Below are 22,544 nucleotides of genomic sequence, written 5' to 3'. Positions count from 1 at the left end.
TGTCTCGGGAGAGATCACGGACGTGGCTGGGAGCCAGGCTCCAAAGCGATCTTAAGGCAGGGACGGGAGACCTCTGTTGCCTGTCACTTCAGATCCGGTATCTTCCCACTTTGGGAAATGTGCCTGGGAACTTTGCAGGGAACGTATTTTTTCGAATGTAAACTCAGAGACATTCTCCCAGGCCATCTGTTTAAAAGGACTGATGCATTTTATATTACCAAGCGGAATGCTTACCTAAGTGTCAAATGTGCTCGACAGTCAGAAGCCCTTGCTACTTTATCCTAACTGTGGTGACGATCTGGAAAAGAGTCTTGGTCACTGACCCAACAGCCAACGGTAGGTACCGTGTGATCTCAAAAGAGACAGATGTTTGCGAACCCCACGATCACATGCCAATCGTGTACTCATCCTGGCAAACGGCCAAACGGGAAGGCATCCATTTCCAGCTTCTCATGAGTTAACTAAGCGCTATGTTCACACGTAGACCTTGGTGAAGGCGCTAATGAAAAATCATCGTGTCTGTGATGACAAGAGCAATGAATCTGGTGAATTAGAAAGCTGCGTTGGACAGCCACTGGCAAAACAGTACATATTGGAAGGACCTGTTCCTGAATGTCTCACGTTTCACATCATAAAGAACAGCCTTTCTATTCACAGCAGAGGTGGGACAGACTCTGTACGATATTGCATACGTCTTTACCAATGTGTGGAGTTTTGAAACATTCTCCAATTCCCACACCACTTTGCCATACAATATTTTTTATTAACTGTATGTGAAATGTCTAATAGATACCATACATTGTGCTAGTCACTGTGGATATGAAAACATTTTTTTTAACGTTTATTCATTTTTGAGACAGAGAGACAGAGCATGAATGGGGGAGGGTCAGAGAGAGACAGGGAGACACAGAATCTGAAACAGGCTCCAGGCTCTGAGCTCTCAGCACAGAGCCCGACACGGGACTTGAACTCACGAACCGTGAGATCATGACCTGAGCCAAAGTCGGACACTCAACCGACTGAGCCACCCAGGCGCCCCTGAAAACATTTTTAATGCGTATTTATTTTTGCAAGACAGAGAGACAGAGCTTCAGTGGGGGAAGAGCAGAGAGAGGGAAATGCAGAATCGGAAGCAGGCTCCAGGCCGTCAGCACAGAGCCCCATGTGGGGCTCGAACCCACGAACCGTGAGACCATGACCTGAGCCGAAGTCAGATGCTTAACTGACTGAGCCACCCAGGTGCCCCTGAAAACATTTTTTTATATAAAAGGACACCTGTGTTCAAGGCAATTCCTGGTCCTGTCTTTGCCTCCATGCTTTCAATCATTTCTCCTTCAAAATATTAGGATCCTCAGACTAACCCTACACTCTATGTCAACTAACTTGGATTTAAATAAAATCTTGGAAGGGAAAAAATTCAGAACACGAGGAGACAGGTTCCAAGTCCAACATCCTGGACAAGGCAGAACTATGGAGATGGTAAACAGATAGATCGGGGGTCTCCAGGGACGGGGGGACAGCAGATGGACAGACAGAACAGATGCGTATCATACATCCGTCAAACCCACAGAAGGCACAGCAAGCGTGAATCCTGATGTAAACTAGGACTTGGGGTATTCTAAGCTGTCGGTGTAGGTTCATCCCTGTTTAAAAAAAGCACCGCGTGGTGAGAAAAGTTGGTAACGGGGGACGCCGTGGGCATGTGGGGCAGAAGGAGGAACATAGCAGCTCTCCGTACCTCCCTTGCAATTTTTGCAGTGAACCCAATCCTGCTTTTTTTTCCTTAAGATTTTACTTTTTTATTTTATTTATTTTTTATTTTGAGAGAGAGCACCAGTGTGAGCAGGGGAGAGGGGCAGAGGGAGGAGAAAGAGAATAGTAAGCAGGATCCACACTCAGCACGGAGCCCCACGCTGAGCCCAAATCAAGAGTCAGATGCTCAATCAGCTGAGTCGCCCATGTACCCCCAAAACCCTGGTTTACAAAAAAAAACTTAAGTCTTAGGCACACGCACACATACACAAGAGGAAGGTTTTAGTTTTCAGAAATTTGGAATACTGTTATCTGCCAATTCTTATCTCCACTTGAGAAGGAGAGAGAGAGAGAGAGAGTTGTTCTGTCCTGTACCTGCTGTGAAGATGATTCAGCCTTGGAATCGGCTCTTGGTCGGAAAGTTCCGGATCCTCCCCGGCTAGTTAGCGTTAACTTGAACTTCAGTCCTGGTGGGCAGCACATTTACACATGTGCCTCAGAAGAGCCCTTGACTCATCCTGACCATCTCTCTCCTCAATGAATTCAGAAGAGCGGTCTCAAATAATAACATATCATGGTAGCCATTCAGCTGTCTAAGGCACATCCTGATACTATACCTGCTTTTGGTTTTGTTCTGTTTTGTTTTGTTTTACAACGAAGACCGTTAAATCTTAGAAAACCGTGAAACGGCTTGCCCTGGGGATCAAAGAGTCTGCAGGTTGACAGTAACGTCTTCCTACTTCCCCCTACGCGGGACCCTCCGTGCAAACCCACCTGCTGGTGACGTTCACTTTCCCCAGGTAGATGTTCGTGAGCTCAAAGACCATCCTGGTTAAAAGCCTGAGAGCCATGCCCTGGAGACACCAGAGTGCTTCTCAAAGCTTGACTAGGACCTATGTTCTCAACATATTTCAGACTGTTAATTAGTAAGGTGGGTACGAAAGAGGTTTCTACATGACGTTAGAGAAATCTTTGTGCCACAGCAAATTATGCACACGCACTGAGCCCAGCAGGGAAAGTAGTATTTATTCCATTTACACATAGGCGAATGGATACCTCCAGGAAGAGATCCACCAAATGGCACCGTGTCTCACACTGTAGTGACCAAAATCGCCAGCCTTACCGACCTTCAGTGGACTCACAGTTGTGTTCTGATAACAGCCCTCGAAGCTGGGATGCCTACAGGTCAACACTAACTCCTTTCACATTGAAATAAACTGATTACCATTTATATTTGAACAGTTTAGAGCAATTTGGGCCCATTTAAGAAAAATGTTTGCGCAAAACTGGAATTTAAATTTGTTGGAAGATTGGTGTTGATTCAGACACAAGCCACAGAGCTTCAGGTCACAAAGCCCAAAACACATCCCATGCAGATGAGGTCCGGGTGACAAAATATCATCCTGTTTCCCACCACGGCCGCCTCCCACCTCTAGAACTCCCTGTGAAAAACCCCCATTGACACGTTTATTTTCCAATCTCCCGGCTGAGATGAAAATGATTTCCCACCACAAATTGCCTGCCGCAGCAAAAATGGATGGCTTTTCAGGCAAACACGTTAACGTTCCCACCTGAAGATTTGCTTCTAAAAGGTTATATTTTTCCTCTTCGCTTTAAAGATTAAAATATCCAATTGAGCAGAGTGGGTTTGAATTATGCAGCGACGGGGAGTGTGGAAGTACGTTCCCCGTAAACAGTCTCTGAGGTCTCCTACCTTCTGCCACCTTCGGGGGGACGATGCCAGCCTTTTCCTCCACGCGACCCAGCCAGGAAGCATTCCTCTGTACCTTCCGAGTCAGGCTGGAGCCCACGTTAAAATTTAGTTCTAATGAATACTGACAGAAATGGAGAATTACTTCGGAATGTGATTCCAAGTCTTAATTGTCCATTCATTAGCGTGTTTTGTTTTTGTTTTGATTTCACTGGATTTTGGCACATTCGCAAAACTCTTACTAGTTGAGGAATATATAACACCCTCCACAAAGCCTAATGATAAGCCTAATGATATTTCTCTCCGAAATTTGTCTTTATGTCTAAAATTCCCTTTTTTATAAATCATATCGGATTAGAGTCGACCCTAATGAAGGCATCTTAACTTCATTATTAAATGAAGACCTTATTTCCAAATAAAATTGAATTCACGAGGACTGGGGGTAAGGATGTTAGGATTTCACATATCTTTTTTGGGGGAAACATAATTCAACCCACACCACGACCCCAAAATTAGCATATGTTGTAATATGCCCTCCATTAATTATCCTTCCATTATTATGGACAAGGTCCATATATATATATATATATGGAATATGTTTTAGGGGCTCTTGGGTGGCTCATTCAGTTGAACGTCTGGCTCTTGATTTTGGCTCAGGTCATGATCTCACGGTTCATGATTTGGAGCCCCGTATCGGGCTCTGCATTCACAGCATGGACCCTGCTTGGGATTCTCTCTCTCTCTGCCCTTCCAGCCCTCTCAAAACAAACATCTAAAAACTGTCAAGAACATAAACTTATTAATATTTGTTCATTGTGGGTGGGTTTTTTTTGTGGGTTTGCATTTGGGGTAATTTTGAGATTTAACCGAAGAAATCCATAAACAGTGTGAACAGCGGTGGTTTAGAAACAAGATCATAATATGAAATGCTAAGAGATTTACCTGGCGATTTATTCCATCTGTGGCTTGGATTCCTCACTAGACCATGGAGTGCTTCCTCATACAAATGTCGGTAGAACACGAGGGGCCTATATAATCTTCAATTCAAAGTCTATCAGAAGCCTACCCTGCGTGTTTCCACCTCTGCAATCTCCTGTCACCCCCTGCCTTCTGCTTCTGGTAACGGCCGGGTCTTGGAGAAGTCAAATTTCTGCCCTGTTTGTATGCCTTTCAAACTTCAGATGCATCTGTAATCCACACCTGTAAATGAGTGGGGGGATTGCCTATGTTCTTAGACATCTTGTACATCTTTAATATGCCTTCCTTTCCTGCTCTTTAAAGACTTCGTTGTTTTTTTTTTTTTTTTTTTAACGTTTTTATTTTTGAGACAGAGAGAGACAAAGCATGAACGGGGGAGGGTCAGAGAGAGGGAGACACAGAATCCGAAACAGGCTCCAGGCTCTGAGCGGTCAGCACAGAGCGTGACGCGGGGCTCGAACTCACGGACCACGAGATCATGACCTGAGCCGAAGTCGGCCGCTTAACTGACTGAGCCACCCAGGCGCCCCAAGACTTTGTTTTTTAAGCATACATTTAAATTAAAACCACGGTGAGAAATGGTAACTTTGGGCAAATAAAACTCGCATGTGCTTGTTCACTACACCCAATCCAAATGATATCACCGTCGGTTCTCGGCCTCACCATAACGAAGGCACGACATTCTTGAGTTCTTCTTTTGCAGGAGTGAGCGCCGCGCTCTCACGCAGCATCTACTCAGGAGGTTGTCAGACAGCCTCTTAAATTGCATTTACTATAATACACTTTCCAGAGGCATTGGAGATGCCAGCGCCTTTGACGGCTTGCATGGCTAAACCAAGTCTATGCAGTTATGGACCAGCTCCAAGAAAGCCTCAAAGATAAATGACTCCCGTAAAGCCCACTGTCACATCGGCCGTCCTGGCTGAAAACCAATGTGCTGTAAAATTGGACCTCTCTGTATCCTCACTTCCCAACAGGGTGTGCTAATGGTCTGTCTCTCTTGCATGTAAAGAGCAACGTGGATCATTAAATACCCAAGTCAGAAGAGAACCACTCACAGCTCAAAAGCTGTTACCCACACAAGCAATATTACTTCTCGGCATATTTTCTGGACCGTTCACATTATTGTTCTCTCTTCTGTTAACAGGGTTCACCCGTTGCAATGCTGGGTGTTGGTTCCAAGAGCTTATCTGTCTCCTTTCCTTCCAGGACAGACACCGTGCCATATGGCTAGACTCTGTGCATCACGGACTGAAGTCAGATGTGTCACGATAGGGAAACTGGCCTCCACACACCTTGCCCCCGAATGATTCTATCTCAGCCTCCACCTGTGAAACACCACACAGTGATGTGCAGAAATGCTCAGAGCAACCATTCCACGACGTGTCAACCCAAATGCAAGGCCAATACCCACATTCAAACCAGCTGTTTGTTTTAAAATAATACCATAAAACAGTGCTGAATTCCAGGGGGTCAAAGTGGTGTTCAGTACACCTCCAAAACTCTGCTTAGGCTTTTACCATCTTGTATTTTCATCCCAGGACTTTCTGCAAATACACAAGCCAGTCCGTACTGTACCTTGCACACACATCTTGTTTTTACGATGATGTTAATACATTCTGCACATCATCACGCACACTGCTTTGGTCACAAACACCTGTGTGCCTTGGAGACGTTCCCAGCAGCACGTAAGTCAGCCTCACGTTGTTATCCTACCTCTGTGCCGTGCAATAACGCACTTCCTGGAGGAGGTAAATCCGTTCTATTGACCGGATCACACCGCACACGTGAGTTCTCCTATGTCCAACTGCCTGTAGCCAAATCTTTCCTCAATAACTCCCAGGCATTATAAACCCAGTGGGTTCAAGCCATAAGGTTGTCCTGCTCTTTTCCTTTTCAGTTAAGATCAAGGCCATCTAGACCCCACTAAGAGGCTTCGGGACGACTTGTGACTCATTGAAATCGGTTCTTTTTTCATGCCGTGTTATTTACCAAAAGGTGTGGTTGGTTACCCTCTCTGTGTGCTTTCCCGCAAAAAATATATGCCGAGGTCCCAACCCCAGGGCTTCAGAATGTGACCTTATTTGGAAATTGGGTCATTGCAGGTAGAATCTAGGATAAGGTCATACCAGAATAGGGTGGCCCCTAACCCCATATGACCGGTGCTCTTATGAGAAGGGGGAAGCAGGACACCTTGATTGTGGTACTTTGTTATGGCCCGGCCCTGGGAAATCAGCTCACCCCTAAAACCCACTTATATCTGCCCCTCTTCCCCCTCTCTGGCAATGCCAAATCTCATAGCTTTTGGCTCCTCACCAAGACCACGGCACAACCTTCCAGACGCCAATTCATGCCACCAATAAATATCATGTCCTGGAGTATAGATCAATGTGCATTTCCCCCGCTTGAATCATTCATGCGATTGCACGTTTACCAGTGAGATTACATCTACGGTCTTATCTATCATGCATTGATTGATGGATATTTGATTGATGGATTGATTGGGAAAACATCCACTGAGGGCTTCCTAGATACCAGGAGTTGATATGGGAACCAGCCCCCAAGTTCATTGCTCTCTCCTCTCTGGAAATCTCCCTGAATCTCACTGTGGAATATCAACTCTTACTTTGCTGCTGCCTCCTTGACATTCTCAATCTCCAAAACTTATGTGAGATCATGACCCAAGCCAAAGCCGGACGCTTAACCGACTGAACCACCCAGGTGCCCCGTGGTGTCTCATTTTAGATATTGTTTTTTGTTTTTTGTTTAATGCGTGAAGCAGAAATTTAGACACAATTAAGAGCCAGGGAACAGTGACACAAGAATATTTGTAACTGTGGTTTATGCTCCTAAACCCCTTCATGCAGTACGGTCAACACACCTGGACAGTGCAGGTCCCTGACCTGGGGCCCCTACTGCCGAGGGTCTCCTGTATCACAGACACAAGTCAACCAATAAACACACAGAGTTAATAAGGGACACATTGGACACCCTGTCATGCAAGATCTAGGTCTCACCTCTGGCAGAGACTAAATGCAGCCTGAACTATCTGTTCCCACAACTAACACCTTTCATGTCCCCAGAAACTTCCCCAAGAATTGACCTATGTTCCTGAACTCGAAGGTGACTTATGCTAATGCCCCCAAGGTCTGTGGGTTACAGCCTTGCTCTTGCTAAGGCAGACGCTGCTTTGAGGCGTGGACAGATTTGAGCTGCAGAATTGCTTCTGTGAGTGAAAAAATGCATTAATTTCTCAAACACTTCCTCCCAGAGCGACTACAGAATGAGCGTGTGCAAGCCATGGCTAGGAACGGCTTTTCCACCAGTAGATGGCTGCACCACAAAAGGCTGTATAAACACCCACGTAATATCCTCGATTTTACCTCCTAGGCTGAAGCTGACAATATTTACTCTCTGGCTCTTTACAGAAAAAGCTTGCCAAGTCCTGATGCAGAAGATTGTTGAGTAAAAAACATCATTCCCCAGCACCGCCAAGCATGCGCTAATCTCTTCTCTGTGTCTTCCAAATTGTGGCTCCAGATGTTGTCCCTGATTCATGGGGTGTTCACGAAAGCTGGCAAGGCCACCGACAAATGTGTTACAGTAAGCATAGAACAATATTTCAAAAAGTCATACATGTGTAGTTCCATATGTATTACATGGAAAATATGTATATGCACGCAGTGCTAGACATATATAGCGATCTCAATATTTAAACATTTATATTTCATATCAAAGGTTTGATACATATGTGCATATACGTATTTGCATGTTATAGGTATTTATATATGCATAATGGTGCTGTATGTGTGTGCATGATGACATGTGTTTGCATATGTACATAATGGTGTGTATATCTATATGCATAGTGATATAGTGATATAACACGTATTTGTATATGCATAATGCTGTGCATATGTATTTGCATAACAATATATGCATAAGGATACATGCATATATGCATAATACATATATGTATCACACTATATAATGGTTTTTTAATATTGTTTACTAGTATATATACTATATAAAGTATATGTTGTATATACATAATATATAACCTATATGTTATAATATATACACATAATATATATTATTATTCCTTATTTTAGCCACCAGGGGAAGTTAAATGGTAGATGAAATTTCATTTTGAAAACATAGATTGAAACCCACAAATTTACTTAAATAATTCAAGTTATAAGATTTAATATGTAGGAACTAGAATTTGTGTTATATCTTTTCCTTTTAATAGATTTTAGTATACTTGAGGGAAAAAAGCAACTTCAGAAAATATAAAACATATCTTAATAATTTGATATTTTCTATGTATTTTAATGTTATAACGTTTTCACACAATTACATTTCATTGTTTAATCCTTTAGAACAGGGTCAAATGAGGAAAGTTTAATTGCCGGGAATCAGCACATAAAAGCTAAAAGTCAATAGCTATACAATTCCAGTGTCTTTTAATTCACTACATTCGAATTTTAAAGGCATTCATTACTTTTTAATGTATCCTGAAGCAAGATGAGACACATAAAACAGTGTCCAATATAAGACCAAGAAATAAATTTATACATCTCTTTGTAAACCCAAACACTGAAGCACTTTTCTGGGAAATACGCTCGTTTCTTAGTGGGGTGTGATTTTCAAAATAAACTTTTTCATGGCCCTTTTTCTGAATAAAACTTCCCAGGCAGGTCAAGGGACACTTGGGAAATCTCACCTCCTAATAAGGCCACCCGCTGTGGGCGATCCCGCTTTTATCTGTGAAGAAATGTCTTCATATGCACGCAGCATGTAGACCATTGTATTCCCCAGAGATAATTTCAACAACTTACAATGTGGGGGAGGCAAGGCATGGAATGTTCTCCTACATCCTGCCGTCTTTCTCTTGGGCCTAAGGAATTATGCAAACTTAGAACTTCTATCCTAGGATAAATCAAACCCCAGCTCCTGCCACCCCAAAGAGGAGAACTTTGAGCTGCCCTCCGTGTCCTTCACTTCAGGTACAAGTTGGGACTTAGGTCACCTTCCTCCTAATCAGACGTTGGTCATGGGCCTTGGACATTCATGACACGTGGTCACTGATGGCTCATAGGAATGGGCTTTGTGTGACACGAACGAGATCTCACCAACTAGAAAGCTAATGAGGGCGGCATTTGATTATCACCGAATGCAATTTTGACTTTGAAAAAACCTAAAATATTCGTTTTTTTTTTCAATGTTCCCTTCAATTAAAAATGTTTTCCTCTGTAGTGGTGATGCTTACATAGCTTTGTGAATGGAGGACCTAATACCGCTAAATTGTACATTTTAGAAAATGTTAGAAGATAAACAGACAAGTAAATATTTTAATCATTAATACCATCAATAATGCCATTACAAAGGATTTTCATAATTATAATTTCATATTTCACAATTTCCATATTACATAAGCATTTTCTAATATATAGGAGATTGTATAAAATAGATATTTTGATTAATTAATACTTGAATTAAATGATCAAATCGCTAAAATAATACAATTAAGGTACTATTAATGGTCAAGAAAGTATTAAAATTAATTTCAGATTAAATGATTGATATCATTCAATAAGTAATAAATGGGGCGCCCGGGTGGCTCAGTCAGTTAAGCATCTGACTCGACCCCAGCTCAGCTCATAATCTCGTGGCTTCATGGGTCTGAGTCCCGCATCAGGCTCTGTGCAGACAGTACAAAGCCCACTTGGGATTCTCTCTCTCTCTCCTTCTGTCTCTGCCCCTCACCCACTCACACTGCTTCTGTCTCTCTCTCTCTCAAAAAAAAAGAAAACTTAAATAAGTATAAATAAATGATATTACATAATTAAAATGAATTATACTGATTGAAATATTATTGAGTATTTAAATTAATTCAGACACGTATTCCTGCCTTTTCGGTCACTCGGTACAAAGAAAAACAGTGCAAAGAAAAGCAGTACAAAGAAAAGCAGTGAATGTAGTCGAGAGATCTCTAAATAACCAAATAGACATTTTCCCTACTGAGTGAAAAGCTCCCTCCAGTGACAGTTTTGTATGTTTTTTATGAAAAGTAAACAGGACGTCCCCGAGAGCCTCCGGACCTTGCTGCACTGGTCTAATTCTGTACCCCGTGTGTTCAGAGCACCCGACCTGTCTGGTGTCTCTTCGTAAGTGCCGGTTATGATCTGTCAGGAACAGATATTTGGGGGAGTTTCCTAATATGGGAGGAAACCACAAGGAGGCATCTAAGGGATATCCAATGTCTGTCCTGCAGACAGTGGCTTATGTTGTAGGAGGGACAGAAGAGAGATACAGAAATATAGTCTATTTTTTCTTTTTTTTTTCTTTTTTTATTCTTTTATTTTATTTAAAAAAATTTTTTAATGTTTATTTATTTTTGAGAGACAGAGACACAGCATAAGCAGGGGAGGGGCAGAGAGAGAGAGAGACAGACACAGAATCCAAAGCAGGCTCCAGGCTCCGAGCTGTCAGCCCAGAGTCCGACACGGGGCTCGAACCCACAAGCTGTGACATCATGAGCTGAACTGAAGTCGGACGCTTAACCGACTGAGCCATCCAGGCGCCCGTATTTTTTTCCTTTAAAAAAATTTTTTTAGTATCTATTCATTTTTTAATTTATATCCAAGATCGTTAGCACACAGTGGTACAATTTCAGGAGTAGATTCCAATGATCCATCCCCTACGTATAGCACCCGGGGCTCATCCCAGCAAGTAGAAATGTATTTCAAACCACAGTAACCAGTGGTGTTTGTGGGCATGCCCATTAGCGCCCCATATTATCTCATTTAAATTCTCTGCAGGCTCCGAGGGGAGGGGGAATGTGATCCCAAAATGCTCAGCCATGAAGAGACAGAGCTGAGATGGGGAATCCCGCCCTCCCCTGTCCCTTCCGTAGACCTTATTGTGGAAGTCACATCCAAGGTGAGGGAGCTGTGGAGAGCTGGTACAATTTACATAGAAGGCATATGGAAAACACACATCTGAGGATCCCAGGTGAACTCACCTGTCCAGCGGACACACAAGGGGGACACCCGTAGGAGGCTCTGTTCCCCTTACAACACACGTCCACTCTTTTTTTTATTTCTTTTTGTTTTAGTTTTTACTTAAATTCCAGTTAGTTAACACAACACATCAGTCGTTCCAGGTGTTCAATGTACTGATTCCCTTTTTTGTTTTTAGTGTATTCAATAGGACTGAAATATTACTTTGAGTAAAATTTTCAATATTTTTAAAAAGATGGGTTGTCTACTCTAAACTCAAGAAAGCCTGCATACAACTGCTACTCCCTGAGATGTTTTCAAAGCTCCTGGTAATTTAAAGAACACAGTAATTCTGTAATTTGGGACCTGGTAGAAACACTGGACAGCTCATGGCAAGATTTCTAGTAATTGTGCACAGGTAATAAACAAAACACTGTGTAAATTGCCCCCCGCCATGTCCCCAGTTCATCTTTATGGTGATAAAGAAAACATAGTTAAGAGCAGAGCCTTGAATTTTACCGTCCTGGCTCAAATTCTGCCTCTTCCCCTTACTAGCTGGGTTGGAGAATCCCAAGTAGGTTCCATGGTGTTAGAGCAGAGTTCGACGCAGGGCTCGAACTCACGAACCCTGAGACCATGACCTCAGCCAAAATCAAGAAGCAGATGCTTAACGGACTGAGCCACCCAGGCACACTGTGTATCCATTTTTCATGATGTCCTCTCCTTTAGCTTAAAGTGACTCTCAGCTAACTGACGGACCTCAGGCTCTAGAGCCATGTCCGTATAACGTCATCTCCCACCGCCCAAATCAACACCTACAACATTCCAAAGGGGTCACCACTCATCCTGTCTCCCAGGGTATCCTGGCAGGAACCCATTCATCAACTGACCGATGGCACTTGCACGCTGATCCCCCACCCCGTCCCATCTCATGGACAACTGGTCGCATTTACCTCCTTTGCAGAGCCCCATGCTGTTCATGCAAACCCTACATCCTTGAAGCTTCCCCATCATCATGGGCTTAAATCCCCTGTTCCCTCCCTGTGGGTCTCGGGGAGTTTCGATGTCGACACTGTACTTACACATTCATTTTTACCCCTGACATATCAGTTATAGCAATTTCTTTCTCTGGCCCAGAACCAAAGTGTTGCTTGCCCTGAATAAAGATCTCATAACTCCGTTACCTATGAAAGCCAGCATCGTAGACACAGGACTCACTCTGCAGCCCATCGATTCATGCTATTACTTACTCACTTTTTCTAGAAAAGCTCAGATTCAATGGGCAGCTGGAAAAGGGCTGTGTTTACAGGAAGAGGCTGAGTGCTGTGATGCCAACCCCATTCTCTGCATCCCTGTGCACCAGGCAGGGTCTGTTTTCCAGGGATATGTTCCCTATGCTGAGCAAGATTTGGGAATCAGGGTATGCTGCAGACTGCAGGCGAGAAAATGTGCCCCAGATTCCAGGGCTCCACGCAGATCTGAAAGTGGGGGTCAGATGTACCCATATAACACTGCGTGCTCCCCAAGATCCCTCTCAGGAAGGAAGCCGGGTGTCCCAAGGCTGCTGGAGATCCTGTCTGTGTCCTCCCTGCCTTGTCCCCAGCCCTGCCCATCAGTCTGCTTGAAAGACCATCTTTCCCAAAAGGTCCATTTAGTTTTCTTGCATTGGTTCCAAACTCATTGAATTTGTAATATATATTTTTTAATTTTTTAATGTTTATTTTTGAGAGAGAGACAGAGTATGAGTGGGGAGGGAGCAGAGAGAGAGAGGGAGACACAGAATCCCAAGCAGGTTCCAAGCTCTGAGCTGTCAGCACAGAGCCCGACGTGGGGCTTGAACTCATGAGCCGTGAGATCATGACCTGAGCCAAGGTTGGACAAACACTTAACTGACTGAGCCACCCAGGCACCCCTAGAATCTATTTTTTATTGCTTTTTTCTACTTTTCCCAATTTCTTTATGAAGGGAAGGAAAAATAAGATAAAAACAGAGAGGGAGGCAAACCATAAGAGACTCTTAAATATGGGAAACGAACTGAGGGTTCCTGAAGGGGAGGGGGGATGGGCTAGATGGGTGATGGGCATTAAGGAGGGCACTTCTTGGGGTCTTTCGAGGTGCCTGGGTCGGTCATTCGGTTAAGCGTCTGACTTCGGCTCAGGTCACGATCTCATGGTTCATGAGTTCAAATCTCATGTCGGACTCTGTGCTGACAGCTCAGAGCCTAGAGCCTGCTTCCAATTCTGTGCCTCCCTCTCTCTGCCCCTTCCCTGCTCTCTCTCTCTCCCTCAGAAGTAAATAAAGATTAAAAATGAAAAAGAAAATTCATAGCCCTTCCTATACATAATGATACAAATTGATAGATCCTACACTTCCATATTTGACCCACAGCATCTTATAATGAAAACAAGCAGTGGGTACATTTAGCTCATCAGAATGTAGGCATGGAATCTGTCAATCTCTCTCTCTCTCTCTCTCTCTCTCTCACACACATACACACCTCTTAGAAATGCAGTCTTTGCCCCATACACAGATCATGGTGTTAATACATAGCTCGGTTGTGTATGATGGAAAGTTAACCATACGTTTACGTTGATAAAGCTGGTCCCGTCTTCCAAGACTTCCATATCGTGTAAAACCTACCCTAATTGTGGATTCTCGCCAGGGAATATGATTTTGATCCATAAAATGTTGACTTGGCTATCTTGTTTCTATGCCCGCTTCCCAATGAGCTTGCCTATGCAATTAGTTCATGAAGAAAGTGCCTACGAAAACATCGCCAAGCAGGGCAATAACCTGATCCAATTTGTAGTCATTAACTGTCCGGGAATACAGAATACTCCAACCTCCTGGGCTCTCTGAGGCTCTTGCGAAGCCATTTCCAGATAGAATCCATCAATCGTAGCAATTCGATGATATCTAAAATCTCATTTTAAATGACAACCACATAATAAGAAAGATGATGGTCACAGGAAACGATAATGGATGCAACATACTGACAAAGTACGAAATCCGTGTGGATTCCCGGAATTTGATACAGATAGTTGTGCCTGATAGAGTGGAGGCCGGAAGAATTATTTTGTAACAATCTGACTGTGAATTTTACTTAAAAATTTTTCTTAATGTTTATTTACTTTTGAGATAGAGGCATGAGGTGGAGAGGGGCAGAGAGAGAGAGGGAGACACAGAATCCGAAGCAGGCTCCGGGCTCTTAACTGTCAGCACAGATCCCGACATGGGGCTCGACCTCATGAACCTGAGATCATGACCCAAGCCGAAGTCGGACGCTCAACCGACTGAGCCACCCAGGTGGCCCTGAGTTCTACTTGTTTTAATGGCAAGAATCTTTATTACAGAGCGAGTACATTGATTACATTTACCAGAAATTCTCTGCAAAACCTTCGGGATAGTCGTGTGGGACCAAAGTCTGGGATCTGGTTGTCCGTTCCACGTTCCATATCCCTGCAGAGATTTTTTGCAAACGTCTAACCTTATCATTTCTATTTATGCCCTTTTGTCTTCACCCGCTGACCTGGGCCTCTGGGAGGTTAATTGCAGATTCTGAAGTCTCTCCCTGGAGAGGATCAGGACGCAGAGCGAAACTGAACAGGCAACTTTCCGTATATGTTGCAATTCCGAAAATAGGATGACGCAAATGTCAAATTGTTCCCATTCTCAGGTGAAAAAATATGTTAGTGTAACACCTTTGGAAGAGCGAACTAGGTATCTTATGTTTCAACATAAAAGCACCTTGAACCCCAAGTGGTAGCTTTAATGGACACATATCGAGCTAATGTTGCACTATATTTCACCCGTGGTAGATGGAATCAACACTTTCACCCCCCACCATTCAGCCCCTGGCCACCATGAATCTGATATCTGTGTCCGTGGGTTTGCCTGTTGGGGACACAATCACACATGACACGTCCTCTGGGTACACAGCTCACACGAGCAGGGGAGGGGCAGAGAAACAAGGAGAGAATCCCAAGGAAGCTCTGAGCTGTCAGCACAGAACTGAGTCCGGGCTCGAACTCACAAACCGTGAGATCACGACCTGAGCCGAAATCAATAGCTAGATGCTTACCGCCACCCAGGTGCCCTGAATTTTATTTTTTTTAATGGCCAGAAACAAATAAGACACATCCATTTCTAAAAAAAAAAAAAAAAAAAAAAAAAAAAGCCATTCTTTTCCAGAAGAGAAAAACTGGAATCAGACACCCAGTTGCTGGGCACCTGGCTGGCTCCGTCCCTGGAGTGTGCGACTGTTGATCTTGGGGTTCTGAGTTCGAGTTCGACATTGAGGACTTAAAAAAAAACCAAGCAACCCAGGGACTTGCATCACCTCAGGGGCCATGATAAAAAGCCATAAGCAGATGATTGCCATGTATCTGTCTCTGCTGGAAAAGAATGGCTTTTTTTTTTTTTTTTTTTTTAGAAATGGATGTGTCTTATTTGTTTCTGGCCATTAAAAAAAATGAAATTCAGGGCACCTGGGTGGGGGAGACAGAATGAGTGGCGGGAGGGGGCACGGAGAGAGGGAGAGAGAGAGAATCCCAAGGAGGCTCCACACTGTCAGCCCAAAGCCCAATGTGGGGCTTGAACTCCCAAACCTCGAGATCGTGACCTGAGCTGAAGTCGGACACTCAACCGACTGAGCCCCCCCAGGCGCCCCCCAGCCCATTCCTAATTTTCAACTCCGGTTGACTGACTTTGCATCCCTCCTGGCCACAGGGACAAACTGTTAAAAATATCGACGATGGACTTTTGCCCACGTAGGAAACCCTGTGTTTCTCTTATGTTGAGAACATGTAATTTTCTTGCCTCATAATTGGTGGCATTTACTGATACATATTTTCTGAGATTGGTTAGGAATACGCTGAGATCCCGTTGCTTTAACAAGTATTTAACGAGTATTTCCCCTTTTCTGTCTTCATGGCTGTAACGGCAAGCTGATCACCCTTTATCTTTTTTGCTCTCTCTCTCTCTCTCTCTCTCTCTTTTTTTTTTTTTAGCCGTGTTCATATCAATTTATGCCGGAAGTCTGCCTTTGCGTCCCCCTTTCCAATTAAGAAATGTTTATCACAGGTTAAAGTTGAGGAGGATTTTCCATAGAGACACCCAGGTACTTTGATATCTCAATTCAGAAATTTGAAACTTAGCAGGGCGGCTGGGTGGCTCCCTTGGTTAAGCATCCGACTGTTGATTTCCGCTCGGCTGATGATCTCACGGTCTGTGAGTTCGAGCCCCACGTCGGGCTCTGGGCTGACAGCTCGGAGCCCGGAGCCTGCTTCGGATTCTGGGTCTCCCTCTCTCTCTGCCCCTCCCCTGCTCTCTCTCTCTCTCAAATAATAAAAAATGTAAAAAATAATAAATATTTTAAATAAATAAATAAACAAAACAAAACAAGTTATAATATGTGACCCTGGAGCCTGCGTGGGATTCTGTGTCTCCCTCTCTCTCTGCTCCTCCCCTGCTCTATTTCTCTCTCTCCCTCTTTCTAAAAAATAAACATGCTTTAAAAAAATTAAAATGCCTCCTGAGGGATACCAGGCTTGCCCAGTGGGTAGAGCATGTGACTCTTGATTTCAGGGTCATGAGTTTGAGCCCCACTTTGGGTATAGGGATTACTTAAAAACAAAATCTCAAGGAAAAAAATGAAATAAAAATAAAATGCAAAAGAAAGAGAGAAAGAAGGAAAGAAAGAAGAAAGGAGAGAGTGTGAGACAGAGAAAGAGAGAAGGAATAGGAAAGAAATGCCTCTGGCTGCAAAAGTCTTTAGTTACTACAGAGGAACAATGAAAATAGCATGGTAATTATCAATATTTTACTTAATTATTCCTTCCAAAATGTGTTCTACCCTGTCAGGTATTGGACAGGATGGGAAATATAAATATTTTCCAAGTAAAGTACATTTCTTATCAATATTCAACTAAAAGAGTAAATCCTACACCATCATGTATAATGCACAAGCAGCTTTGTTAAATATTTAATAGGCTTGGAGCGCCTGGGTGGCTCAGTCGGTTGAGCATCTGCCTCTTGGTTTCAGCTCAGGCCATGATCTCATGGTTCATGGGGTCGAGCCCCGCGTCAGGCTCTGTGCTGACTGTGCGAAGCCTGCTTGGGATTCTCTCTCTTCTTCTCTCTGCCCCTCCCTGCCCCTCTCCATGTCAAAATAAATAAATAAACATTGAAAAAAATATTTAATAGACTATCCAAGCAGGAATAATGACTACACTATATATACATATATATATTACATAGGTATAAAACATATACTCTGTATGTATATTATACAAATTATTCTGTATGTACTACACATATTATATATAGTAGTGTACTCATATATAATAGTATAATATAAAATAATTACATAATATATGATATATACTATAACATAATTATTATCTATCACACTATTATACATGTGTGTATATTATATATACATATATATGTATATATAATATATACATATGTATATACATATGTGTATACATATACATATATATATTATACATATATATGATATATACATATCAGATACATATACTAAGAATTTTTTAAGCACTTGCTAAATGTCAAAATAGTACATAAAGTACTTTACTTTATATATACTGTATATATATATATATATATATATATATACTGTATATACACTACATGTATATCACATATATATAGTAACAATTCTTTAAGCACTTGCTAAATGCCAAAATAGTACATAAAGTACTTTACTGTATATATACTGTATATATATATACTGTATATACACTACATGTATATCACATATATATAGTAACAATTCTTTAAGCACTTGCTAACTGTCAAAATAGTACATAAAGTACTTTATATATACTGTATATATATATACTGTATATACACTACATGTATATCACATATATATAGTAACAATTCTTTAAGTACTTGCTAAATGTAAAGTACTGTACTTTATATACATTGCATATACACTCTATGTATCAGATACACATACTAACAATTGTTTATGCACTTGCTAAGTGTAAAAATAGCACATAAAGTATTGTAACATATAACACTGTATATACTGTATGTATGCTCTGTATATTCACTATACATATATATATATCTCAGATGTATACATAAACTAACAATTCTTTCAATCATTTGCTACATCAGTGTCAGCCAGCCTCATTCTCCCAGTCTTCCTGTGGCAGTGATGTTTCTACGTCTGGTTTATAGAAAATATGCCATCTTTTAAAATATTCTTGACAGCTATCAGAGCTTTTTAGGAGAACACTTAAAAATCACAGAAATATTTCAGTGGTGTTCCGTCTTCTCTGTTCTCGTTAGTAACTGTGTAGAGAGAGGATCCATATATCCCATGGCAGACTTTAACCCCAAGGTCAGCCCAAGACCTCTGCAGATCTATGGAAAATGTCACGCTTTCAGGAGACCAACTGGGTTCAGAAAAGTTCAGCCATAGCTAAATAGAAACTATATGGCTCACTACAGTTTAAATTAGACACAGAAATGGGGCTGAAGTGTTTTCTGCACATCGGAGCTGTTTAAACCTCGCAAAGTATTTGCAGATCATGGATCTGATGAGGGATTTATGTCCAGAACATATAAAGAACTCTCACATCTCAGTAATAAAAACACATATAACCCCATTAAAAATGGGGGGGGGGGGAGGAAAGCCACACAAAAGCCCTAGTATATGCAGAGTACAATCTATGCAAAACCTCTTTTATGTTTCTCTTTGCATCCCTTTTTAAATTTAATGCAGAAACATGCAAGACCCTTTATTAGAGAAATATTGCATACCGGTGAATATGGTCAAGGTTTGCCTCTCTAGGTGAAATATCAGGGGTTCAAGAATTGTACTGAGAAATAGAATAGTGTCTATTAGTTTCCTGGGGTGCCATGACTCAATACGATGGAGTACAAGCTTAAACAACCCACATTGGTTTCCCATGGTTTGGGAGCCTGGGAGTGTGAGACCCAGGAGGGGCGGAGGCTGGCTCTTCGTGAGGCCTGTCTCGTTGGCGTGTAGAGGTCGTCTTGTCCCTGTGTCCTCACGTGGTCATCCCTGTGTGCGTGTCTGTGTCCTGATCTCCTCTTCTTATAAGGACCCCAATCTTACGGGATCAGGGGCCATCCTGATGACCTCATTTTACCTTAATCCCCTTTTAAAATGACCCCACCTCCAAATATAGACACATCCTGAGGTCTCAGAGGTTAGGACTGCCACACATGAATTTGGGGCAAGACTTGCCTCCATCCGCAATGTTCGAGTAGTCATATTCTGTCACTGGAGCTCCCGTCGCACAAATTTTTAGAAATAAGAGATTGAGAGGCAGACGTGAACACATACACTAAATATAACAAGTCTCCCGTTCAAGAAGACTACTCCATGTTTCTAAGAAAGGCTTCCTTGTAACTACAAACATCAGGCGTTCGTAATGTATCTCCATAAATCCTTCTTCCCCATCCTTCCGTGCCGACTCCTAGACTCTGGTTACATTCCCAACGACGTGGCGAATCAGGGTGTCTGAGACTTATGTCAGAGAACGCACAATCGACATCATGTCAGTGCTCCCCATCCGTGCCGTGTAAATGCCCTCCTTGCACCAGGTCCGTAGGAAGAGGACCCTACAGGCATCCACACGCACCTGCTCTCTACCTGTTCTCTACAGGGACGGTGTCCGGCTGGTGGTATTTGCTCCTGAGGCTCTGCAGGGAAACCCACCAACATGTCTCCTCTGTGCCCAGACCAACAATCCCGTCCTTGAGTGGCATCCCCGGGAAAGCTGGTCTGTCCCCTAAGGGCCCGCTGCTTGTCACGACAGGTGTGATGCTACAATTTCACGTTTCGTTACAGGCTTTTCTGCTGCAGATCTGAGCTCATCACCCACAGCCCCTACCTGTGGCTCACCCTGTGGACCCGCCTTCCCCTGTGTGCCATGTGGCTGCGATTTCAACTCTGACGGTCGGGGGAATCCGTGCCTTGCACGTGCCTCCACTTAGAGCCACCTGACAGACATTTAAGTGGCTCAGACGAAGGACACTGAAAAAACATAGCGAGACGATGCTGTCTCGGGCTTTCAAAGGCGTTCGGGATGTGTGTTTTCCAAAAAAGGTCACTGGACAGAGTAGGGGGAAAATGCAGTATTTAAGACAGAAAACTTGCCATTTCAGTGACTGCTGCACCTTGAAAAACAAACAGACCGACAAAGCTGGCCTCAAGTTTCCAACTTGTTACAGAAGAATGATAATAATAGCATAAAATGGAGAACTGAGGTATTTCAAATTAATTTAGATATTATTTAAGAATATATACATATGTACATTTAGGAATGTAGATGTATATACATATGTTATATATTCTATTATATAAATATTTATATAACCTATTATATAGATTTATAGATTATATAAGTTATAAATTATATATAAAAAGATTTATAGATTATATAAATATATTTTTATATCTGTATTTACATAAATATGTACTTATATGAGATATATATCATATCATGAGATATGAGATATATATATAATATACATAATATATTATTATACTATATAGCTATACATAGCACATATTTTTATATATATATATAGTTCTCATGGCTTCTGAAATATATATGTATTTTTGAATAAAATGAGAACTTAACTCTTTAAGGAAAAACAATGCAAAATATAGCGCATTAAACTAAATATCTGAGGTCGAAATTCCCCTTTTATGAAATCATGCACTTAATATAAAGAGTACTTTTTTAAAAATGCTTATTTATTTTTGATCAGCACACAGCCCTCTTCGGATCCTACGTTCGCCTCTCTCTCTGCGGCCGCGGGGCTCGAACTCAAGAACCGCGAGATCATGACCTGACTCACAGTCAGATGCTTAACGGAGCGAGCCACCCAGGCACCCCAAGGAGGGCTTTCAACTACACCATAGTAATAAGGTCAATATTGGGGAAAACAAAGAAAACCAGAGTGTATTCCCTATATTTTAGTTTGCTTTCACAAACCTTATTCTGGGGCCAAAAGGCCAAAGAACCTGACACTCATGATTGCATCTGGCACAATTTTCTGTAAAGTTCTGGAATGTTCCTCCTCTGCTCTCTCAAGGGCGAAAACACAGATTTTACAACGCTGCTGACTTTCGAAGGAACACGAAAGCCAAGACTTGGCTTCTCCTGCCATTCCGTGGAGGTGACGATAGGGAAGAATCCATAAACTTCTCCAACAGTAACGTAAACGAGCGAGGCCAAGTAAATGAACCCATCAGAAGGATGCTCCAGTGTTACACACTGCAGATTCTGGAAAACTCTGGGCCAGGAAAGTTACCATCATCCTCAGACACAGGTCTGAAAGATGCCAGGTCTATGCTATAGCCGTGTGGCTCGGAAATCAGTGCAGGTACCTTCCCAAAGCAATGTACTTACCTTCTAACTCTCCCTCTCTGGCCCATGGCATCACTTTCAACCAGGAAATAGGACAGCCCATTCCCACATCCCTTTACAACAGTGTTATGGACTAAATTATGGTCTCCTGGTGGGGGAAAGAAGATACTTTAAAGACCTATTTTTAGGGGCGCCTGGGGGGATCAGTCGGTTAAGCGTCCAACTTCAGCTCAAGTCACGATCTCGGGGTCCGTGGGTTCGGGGCCTGTGTCGGGCTCTGTGCTGATGGCTCAGAGCCTGGAGCCTGCTCTGGATTCTGTGTCTCCCCCTCTCTCTGCTCCTCCCTTGGTCGTACTCTGCCTCCCTCTGTCTCATAAATAAATAAACAAACAAATAAACGACCTATTTTTAAAGATGTATTTTTTGCCCTTTATTCTGTAAATGGATTGAGTCATATTCATATATTTTCTGATGATCAACCATTCTTGAATTCCTAGGATAGCCACAATTTGGTTATGATGGACAATTAAGAAAATAGCTACACCTCCAAAATGAACACCATGATTTTATCCAGCAACAGCACTCCTGCGAATGGACTCTGAGAAAACCAGTGGACCAGATTTAGAGTCCCCACGTACACATGCACTTGTTTTCGCCTTATTTTTAGCAAGATTTAAATAAAAGCAAAGAAGGGAAAGAAAGCCAGTTAAATGTGCC

At 42.5% G+C, this 22,544-nt stretch overlaps 1 long non-coding RNA gene across 1 annotated transcript in view; it reads left to right on the top strand.

The window, feature by feature from the left end:
* LOC107180455 overlaps window positions 1-22,056 on the top strand; it is a 44,527-nt gene extending 22,471 nt beyond the window's left edge. The window contains exons 3-5 of the long non-coding RNA XR_001511214.2: window positions 7,870-8,044; window positions 20,300-20,718; window positions 21,226-22,056. This is a non-coding gene — a long non-coding RNA (uncharacterized LOC107180455). The remainder of the gene's footprint in view (window positions 1-7,869; window positions 8,045-20,299; window positions 20,719-21,225) is intronic.
* The last annotated feature ends 488 nt before the right edge of the window (window positions 22,057-22,544 follow it).

Source organism: Panthera tigris, chromosome X, assembly GCF_018350195.1.
Source record: "Panthera tigris isolate Pti1 chromosome X, P.tigris_Pti1_mat1.1, whole genome shotgun sequence".
NCBI lineage: Eukaryota > Metazoa > Chordata > Mammalia > Carnivora > Felidae > Panthera > Panthera tigris.
Note: the sequence above shows the minus strand (reverse complement) of the source record. Positions and strands in the feature narration are given on the sequence as shown.